This window comes from Chrysemys picta, chromosome 10, assembly GCF_011386835.1.
Source record: "Chrysemys picta bellii isolate R12L10 chromosome 10, ASM1138683v2, whole genome shotgun sequence".
Lineage (NCBI taxonomy): Eukaryota > Metazoa > Chordata > Testudines > Emydidae > Chrysemys > Chrysemys picta.
Window position 1 is genome coordinate 10,824,654 of NC_088800.1, and position 9,653 is coordinate 10,834,306.

Genomic DNA, 9,653 nt, shown 5'->3' on the forward strand with positions numbered 1-9,653 from the left:
GACATCATCTACCATAGGTTTATACCACAAATCATTTATTTCAACCAGCTTTTAAATGCTGAAAACTAATTTAATCAGATATTTGTAAGTTAGACTCAACACAGAGAGCAGTTTTCTATCAAAATGCTCCAAATAAGCATTCCATTAATGCCTAGGTCATTTTTGTTTCTGATTTTTCTGTTCTTGGTAATTTAATTAATCAGCAAGCATCATTGTTAGTTTTCCCCTCCCTTTTCCCTCTGCTACCCCTCCTCTGATTATGGCACTAATGCTAAAACACATGAAAATTACCTTGTGAAATCTGACCCTAAACATGACCCCTAACTACAGCTCTTAGTGACTGGTGTAAATGCAGTGGCAGGCACAGAATATTCAGACAGATTAGCAAGGTTTAATCTTAATCTAAAAGCATATCAAAATGTTTTAAATGGATCTAATCTCAAAAATAGGATTAAGACATATTACCAGATGTCTATCCCCAAATATTCATTTTTAAATTGAAGATGTTTAATGGTTCAGTGATATTTAATAAGTTATTAGATGACTGAGAGGCTTTTGAAATTGAAATTCCTTAAAACTTTTTGTGGATATAATCATTTATAAAGATTTTAAACAGTGTCTTCATCTGAACAGTTTTGCTGCATTATTTTGAAATCCCAACTGTTTAAAGTTTTGGGGGGTGATTTTAAAAAAAAACCTGTAAGCAATAGAAAGTTGATACATAAAACCAAGCCGAAATGTTAATGAGCCACCCATGAAAGGTTTGATAAGAATGAAATAAGTGTCTAAATATTTATCCAGATTTATCTGAGCCTCTTGATTCTGGAAATCAGGCCAATAACCACAGGAGTACTTTGTGATGTTTAGAAACCATGTAGTTAGTAGTTTGTTTGCTTCCATGGGTATAACTTGTAGGCAGGAACTAAACTGGAAATGATTCTCAGTCAGACAATAGTCTAAGGCAGTGTTTCCCAAACTTGGGACGCCGCTTGTGTAGGGAAAGCCGCTGGCGGCTGGGCCGGTTTGTTTACCTGCCGCGTCCGCAGGTCCGGCCGATCGCGGCTCCCACTGGCCGCAGTTCGCTGCTCCAGGCCAATGGGAGCTGCTGGAAGCAGTGACCAGTACTTCTCTCAGCCCGCGCCACTTCCAGCAGCTCCAATTGGCCTGGAGCAGCAAACCGTGGCCAGTGGGAGCCGCGATTGGCTGGATCTGCGGACGTGGCAGGTAAACAAATCGGCCCAGCCCGCCAGGGGCTTTCTCTACACAAGCGGCATCCCAAGTTTGGAAACACTGGTCTAAGGCAAAACATACCTTATTAGGAATACCTCAGCATCTGTGAAAATCTGCATCACAGTTGACAAGAAGCATTTCTGCAGGATCAAACTCTTGTACATTCAGATTAATGGAAACTATAATACTACCCGCAATAATACCACTTGGTGACTTTCAGTAATCTTATACTTTGGTGTTGAACTGCAAAGCTTGGATCCCGATCCCAATTTTTTTCAAAATTAACCCTGTGTTTGGATCTGGGATTTTAGTTCTGTTTGTTGAAAGAAGGGGAAAATCTTGAAATTTGTGTGCAGGTATAAATGTTTCTGGAGTTTAAGAGTATTTGGGTCCATATTTTATCATAATAATAATAATACTTCCTTGGTCTTATATAGTAGTTGTCGTCCATAGGTCACAAAATACTTTTCAAAGGATTTCAAGTATCATTACCCCTATTTTGACTTTCCAAAGGTCACTCAGCAGGCCAGCGGCCTAGCCATTTAATCATCAAAGAGCCAATGGAAATGCGACCTTAGGCTAATTCAGAAATATAATGAGAATAGCTTTGTTGTGATATTTAGGTATTTCTACTTTAATGATGGCTGGAACCTGGGGGAGAGGGTAAAAATCACAAAAAAATAATTTGGGAATATTTTTTCCTGTTCTTTGATGAAATTGTCCAATGTAAAAAAAAAAAAATCTTTTCTATCGCATATCAACAATTTTAAAAGGTTTTGAGCAGTTCTATATTGCTCTGAATTCTTTCTGAAACCTGTAAGGATACGTGTGTGCATTTTTTGTGTTTGAAGAATATTAGCATATTCATTTACATTAAGTTCAGTTACACAGATTCATAGATTTCAAGACCAGAAGGGACCATTGTGATCATCTAGTCTGACCCGTCCAAAACAAGCCATAAAACGTCCCCAAAATAATTCCTAGAGCAGATCTTTTTTGAAAAAAAAAATACCATCTTGATTTAAAAATTGCCAGTGATGGAGAATCCACCACGACTCTTGGTAAATTGTTCCAGTGGTTAATTACATTCACTGTTAAAAATGTTTGTCTTATTTGCCTAGCTTCAGCTTCTAGTCACATCCCTAATCCTTGCTGTCCTTACCTGAGAAATTGAGCTAACTGTGCATAGGGAATGAGGAGAACACTTCTGAGGAGACCCATTGGCTGAAATGCTGGCCCGTTTGAAGTCAATGACAAAACTCCCATTGATTTCAACAGGGTCAGGATAACATCCATTGCCTCTTGCCTGGGAAAGAAGAGGTTATGAAGGTATAATCCTAGGAATAGCTAAAACTGGGGAGAAAATTTAGACAAAACTATGTGTTGTTTGAGTTACCAATGAAGCCAAACCTCAGGAAGGTGGTAAATTGGGCAATTTAGAGCAAGTCCATATTTGTTCAGAGCTAAATGGGAATTATCAATTTGCAAGCCAATCAGATAATCACACTGAAGAATGACCGGCAAGTGTGCTGTTGATGTTTTGGCTAACTGATCAAGAGGACTGTTCCTTCTTCCCCTTGATGTACCTAAACTTTTGGCTCCAAGCAAACCTTGAAGATCCAGACTTTTTCCAGCCAGAATAATTAGTTTTCGGAAAGAAAATACAGTTGAGGCAAACATTCTTGGAGAGATCTTTCCATTCCATTTTCCTTTTCCTTCATCATTTGCCAAACACAGGCAGAATACTCTGTGCTTGGCTTCTTAAGCAGGAAGAGACAAACAAGAAGATAAAGGGACAAGGAACATACTGTGGGGAAGATGCTTAAAATATTTCTGATTTCCTTTGTGAGAGGCAGAGAAACACAGCCTGATTTTGGACTGAAGCCACTGCACTAATTGTACCCAATAGTTCCTAACAACATCATAGCCTGGGAAAGTGCACCTTAAATAGTAACAGAGAGGAGGGATGGCCTAGGGGGTAGGATGCTGGCTGACACTCAGGGACCTGTGTTCAGTTCACTTCTCTGCCACAGACTTGTGTGACCTTGGACAAGTCACTTAGTCCACCTGTGCCTACGTTCTTTATCTGTAAAAGAGAGATAGTAGAACTTCCCCACCTCACAGGGTTGCTGTAAGGATAAATACATTAAAGACCATTAGGTGATCAGATGTTATGGTAATGGGGCTAGATAGAAAGAACGGCAGCTGTGGCAGGATTTTATATTGGAACAATCCCTTTGTTGTTCCATCCTGACCTAAATACTCATTCTTTATGTGATGTTATAGTAAGCAATATATACCAGCTTCTTTTTCTAGGCTATCATAATCCATTATGCAAAGGGCTTGGGAAGCGAAGTTGTCCTCTAGTAGGTGCATGATTTGAGATGCTCCTGTTCTCAGGTTACAATAGCAGAAGGGGAGATGTTTTGCAAAGCATGTGACACAAGTTGGATGGTAATAATATTAATGAACACAACTGTGCCATGCACAAAAATATACTTTTGGAGTGGGGGGATCATCTGGGGCCAAAGCCGCCATACCTGTGCAAACCTAGATCAACCAAACTTTGTGCAAAGGGGTCTTCCAGGTGCCTGGGAGTGGAGGGGGGGGGAGAGGAGATGAGAAGGGGGAAAGAAGAATCCTTTATTGATACCACAGTAAAACCTGTGAACATCTGTGCAGCCTTTGATATGCAGTCGTCATGTGCACCCAGAGACTTTTGCAGATGAGGATTTTTGCATGGTAGATATGTATATGGATGGTTGTAGATCCGGCTGCCACGTCCCTGTTCCATCTTTGGCCCCCTCCCCCAAATTTCTCTACATTGCTCTGTGTGAAACCTCCATGATGCATAGCTCTGGGACACAAGCAGGGATCATGCTCTTTCTGCTGCCCTCAATTGCTATAGGATGGAGGTAGTCTTAGGTCTTCGTCATTATGCTAAGATGGGCGAAACTGGGGATGACTTTAATTATAGGCTATTGTTTGAAAATATCAAATTCAAGGCTGGTCTGAATCTAGGTCTTATTTTATTCAAATCCCCAAAGTCTGGGGGGGGGGACCTAAGGGGGGTTGATTCAGATTAAAGCTACCAATTCTTGGCTCTTCTCTTCACACTGACACAATTTCCCTGCGGTTAAGATGATGCTGTGGTATGGGAAATAAAAACAGAGTACGAAAAAACTTTATTTGCTTTCCAAATTCCATACAGTTTTGCCTTACACATTCTCTGGTCTGGCTCTTTTTCTTTCTGTGCGTTGCCAAATTAAAATTTTGTACCGGACCATTAAAGAAAAAGAAAAAACAAACCTTGTATTGACTACAGCACTTTTTCCCGTCACCATTGGGGCCTTAGCTAAAGTGACCCGAGGTTAAATAGGCTCTCAAAGAAAGTATTCTTGCCAAAGAAATGTCATTGCTGTTAAACAGTACTAATGAATGCATAGATTTAGAACCTTATTTACATTGAAATTTGTTTAGTAAGCCAACTTAGGTCTGAAAATTGGGACAAACTGTTTCCTCAATAATTTAATAACTCCAAAGACCTCATCCATTTGTGAAAGGCAAAGAGTCTCACTGTCCACTTATGAATGCAAAGTCATGTTTCCCGAAATTGAATAAAATGCTAATAATACAGCAGATCCACAGATCAGTGAGTAAGTGGCTTTTAGCTCCGAGTTCGGCCTGAGCCAGAGTGAATAACAACAGCCAGCCTGCCTCTGTCTTAAGCAAAATGATTTTATTCCATCAATTGCCTTCGTTCCAAGTGTTCTTCAGGGTTCACATTTCTTTTCATAACCTCAGTGAATTTGGCACCCTTGCCAGTACTGCTGGAACTTTCAGATCAGACATTATTCATTGAAACAAACAAGCTTACTTGGTCAGGTCACATTCTTATATGAATTTTTACTTGTGACTCTGAGCCATATTACCTATTTGTTGGGGGAAGGAGTCGGGGGACAAGGGAGTGGGAGGGGAATCCATAAAGAAAAATAAGTTCATTTTGTTTTAAGGGGAGTATTTTCTGGGAATCAGGATGGGAAAGTATATCCCAGTTATTTGAGCTGGCATGCAATGCACGGGTGGGCAACTAAATAGAATATCCACAGACATTCAGTGTCCTAACAAGATACCACAGTTCACTGCAGTAGTCAAAATAAGTTTTGGCCTACTGCAGTGTCAACCCGGCTAATTTTGGTACACATTCTTTTGGGATTGGGGCCACAAGGGGAAAGGTTGCTCGGACTGTCAATAATTAACCCTATCCAAATCGTAGTCAACATTTGGTTTTGTGTGGTGCTTTGTAGTGCAGTGGGTCCACAAGAAAGCAGATGGTTTCAAGGCCAAAGCTATAGGCATTCAGTGGTGTGGCAGGAGAAGCATATTGTGAAATCAGCTCATGCCTCTTCTATACTCATTAACGAACAATCCACACCCACCTAAAGCCCTGGTTTATTCACCCTGGGAAAATGATCTCGAGGCCTGTACTGGAGTAGATTCAAGGGATGGAATTCAGAAGGACGTTGGGTTGATTCACCAGTTGTAGCTGGATGTTGGTAACGTCAGTTGGTGAATTGCGTCTGCGCTTCATGGCTAGAGTCATTTGCCTTTTAATGGTCTGGCAGATGGGGCAGGCAGTGGGACTCGTTCATGCCCCTGCTGCACTCATTGATGGCTGAGCAATACAGCCACATTGAAGTCCTGATTATTCACCTGGGTGAAAACGATCTTGGGGACTGCACTGGATTAAATTTAAGTATTAAGAAACAGAGTATTGTGAAGCTGATTCCTCAGTTATGGCCTTACACTCGATTGGCAATTTTGCCATTGAGCCAGCCCCGTATTGACAGGGCAAGAAAAAACGTTAACCATGAGATAGCTGGGAGAAATTTGAGAGTTGGGGTGTGATGATAACACATAGTGATATCTGATACAATGACCATGAGATCTTTGGAGAGGACAGCATTCATCTATCAGATGCCGGGGCTGGTATTTGAATCCATGACATTGGGGACTGGTTCAGGCAGGAGATGGATACCAGACATGGTGGATGTGGGGTGTGTCCACACTAACCGTTGGACTCCCGCCACTAGGACTGCCAGTGTGGGTAAAGACTAAAAGGGCTCTACAGAGCTCCCAGAGGTAATTGGGACCTGGGATTGCAGCGTTAAATCTTGTGCTCATGGGGGCGAGGGGCTTGAAGTCTTTGCGGACTGAACACACTCCCCCAGTCTTGTGCCCTCTCTCACTCCACCTACCAACCCCTTATAGGGGGAAAGGTTTCACAACTGCATTGAGTCTGTGGAACAGACCAGGGAGGGTCTTCCCGAACTACTAGTTGATCCGTGATCAAAGCCCTGTATCCCTACACTGTCGTCAATTAAATGCCTGCTTCCTGAGAGATGGGATCAGGCTATATAGTGCTCCTCCCTAAGGTATTATTAATAAAGTTGCAGCCTGCCATTTAAACCCGTCCCACATATCTGTCAATCATTCACTAGCTTGTCCTGGTCAGTCAATGGTGTGTTCCTCATTTTCTGGGTGTCTGACTTGACGCAGTGTTTCTCAAACTGGGGTCGCTGCTTGTGTAGGGAAAGCCCCTGGAGGGCCGGGCCAGTTTGTTTACCTGCCCCGTCCGCAGGTCCGGCCGATCGCGGCTCCCACTGACTGCGGTTCGCTGCTCCAGGCCAATGGGAGCTGCTGGAAGTGGCGCGGGCCGAGGGACATACTGGCCGCTGCTTCACGCAGCTCCCATTGGCCTGCAGCGGCGAACTGCGGTCAGTGGGAACTGCGATTGGCCGGACCTGCGGACGGGGCAGGTAAACAAACCAGCCCGGCCCACCAGGGGCTTTCCCTACACAAGCGGCAGCCCCAGTTTGAGAAACACTGGACTTGAGCATTTGCAAAATGCTGAGCATTCACAGGAGCAACTGAAGTTAATTGGAGCTGGTCTTGGAACAGATAAAATGCTATATAATGCTAAGCACTCTGAAAACACAGGTCCTAAGTGTCTCAGAGTGGACACCCAATATTAATGGATACTTTTTACCTTAATGTTTCTGTGCCTCAGTTCTCCCTCTGTAAAAGAGGAATCATATCACTATCTCACCTCAGGGGGCTTTGTGAGAATAACGTTTGTGAAGCACTCAGATGCTGTAGTGATGAGCACTTTAGAAAAGCCCAGGAGGAAATTAAGTATTTTGGCTTCAGTGCATGGTTTGAATAATGGGCAGTAAATAAGGGCTGTAGCCACACACGGACCAGCAAGGAGAAAACAAAATAGTGAATGGTTGCTCATTAAGTGTGCACGGAATGAGATAGGGGTCCTCTGGAAAGAAGTAGCGTGCGATCATGTAACTAAAGAATGTATCCTAATGGATATGCACAGACCATTTCAATTCTGATCTAGCCTAATTATTGAGTGTTTGATTTTGCAACCTTAATAATGTTTTTTAAAAAAATATTATAATAATAAGAGGAGGAGGAGAAAAAAGATGGGGAATGACCACCAGGGGAGAGGAAAGGAGAGGAATAAAGGCTGGGTGAAGAACAATAACAGGGGCAAGGAAACAAATAGAGAGAGGGAAAAGCAAGGATTAATAAATAGAAGGAAAGGTGACACAGAGGAAAAGAAAAAGAAAGAGAAACCACCTGAGTCACAAAGCAGAATCACTGCTTCCACAAAGGCCAAGTCCTGAGTCACAAGTGGCAGGGGCAATAGAAAAGGGTGAAATCACTAGAGGAAAATTAAGTAACCTGCAAATAAACAAACAAGGGAGAGAGAAATAATGTTAAATAATACACTTTACCAGCCCCATTTGATAGTTGTTATTATAGGAAATGTGGAGGAATCACTGAGTTGGGAATTCATTCCCAGTCTGAATTTGAATCCACCATTCAGAATCCTGTAGGGCCAAATCCAGCTATGTGTTATGCTGGATTCTGCCGGCATAAACCAGAGGGGAGATCCCACCAACAGAAAGTCCACCTGAGAAGGTTGTGGAGTTACATCATGCCAATGGCCTCTCCTCCCTGGTATTGGGGGTCATGCAGATAATTAGTTCATTCAGTTTAAGCTAACAAAAAAAACCACACATGCATGTTGGCCTCCGAAAAGCTCTGTGTGGTTGCAGAGATTGGAAATCATAGAATATCAGGGTTGGAAGGGACCTCAGGAGGTCATCTAGTCCAACCTCCTTCTCAAAGCAGGACCAACTCCAACTAAATCATCCCAGCCAGGGCTTTATCAAGTCTGATCTTAAAAACCTCTAAGGAAGGAGATTCCACCACCTCCCTAGGTAACCTAGGAAATATGAATGTGATTATTGTAATTCAGTTATTCTAGCCTCAGAACCTATTGCCAACATTCTCTCATATTCATGACAATAAGAGGCCAAATTGTGCATTTCATGGCCCTCAAATAACCCCTATTGACTTCAGTAAGTCTGTACTTAAATAACGGCAGGATCTGGTCCTGTATGACTCATTTCTGCAATTTCCTGTGGGAAAAAGCAATTACCATGTGCATCGCGGTTCCCACTAATAACAAGTCATCATTTATTAACCAGCTTTTACCAAATCTTGGCATCTGAGAAACTGCAGCATGTCCCTACACTTAGAATATTGCAGTGTTGCTGTAGCTTTGCAAATATTGTTGGCCTCAAACACGGTGTGGCCATTTTTGGTCAATATTGCATTTACAGTGGCATCCTCCATGGTTGTGAAAAATCTTAATGGCTGGTAATACGGTCGGTGCATATTTTCCCATTATTAATTGTCTGGGTTGTGTTGATAGATTCTATAGTCTTTGATAGTATTATTCCATGATAGTAAAATGTATTAATAATTTATTATTTATTAATCTGATACTCTGGAAGCATTTTAGAAAAGTACTTTATTCCTTCCTTTGCTAGGAATGGCCCTGAACCAAACACATCACTGGATCCAGACAAACCGGCACCACCAAATATGAAAAATTTCAGATCTCAAACTGGATCAGACCTCCATGGCTCTTTGCATTTGACAAATGGGTAAACTGAGGCACTGAGTGGTTAAGTTATCTGGGCAAAACCACACAGCGAATTATTTGAAGAGTGTTAGGACGTAATGGATTGATTTTTAGGACTGGGGATCAATGAAACAAGACACAATCTCATGCTGCCTTCCTAAAAATAACATTTTAAATTTAAACAAGCAAACACAACCCTACACACCAGACCATTCTGTCTTCTTCTTCCCTGTCGTTCTGAAAGCAAGGCAGGTGTAAAATAAGAAGCGACTCCTCCAGCATCTGAAATCTTTCTAACAGTATCTTAAAAATTACATGTTGCTGCTATCCTGGAAACCTTTCATGGAACACCCCTAAATAAACCTGCCTTTCCTCCACTACAAACCATTAGGAAATACATTTTGAAGCCGAGCGT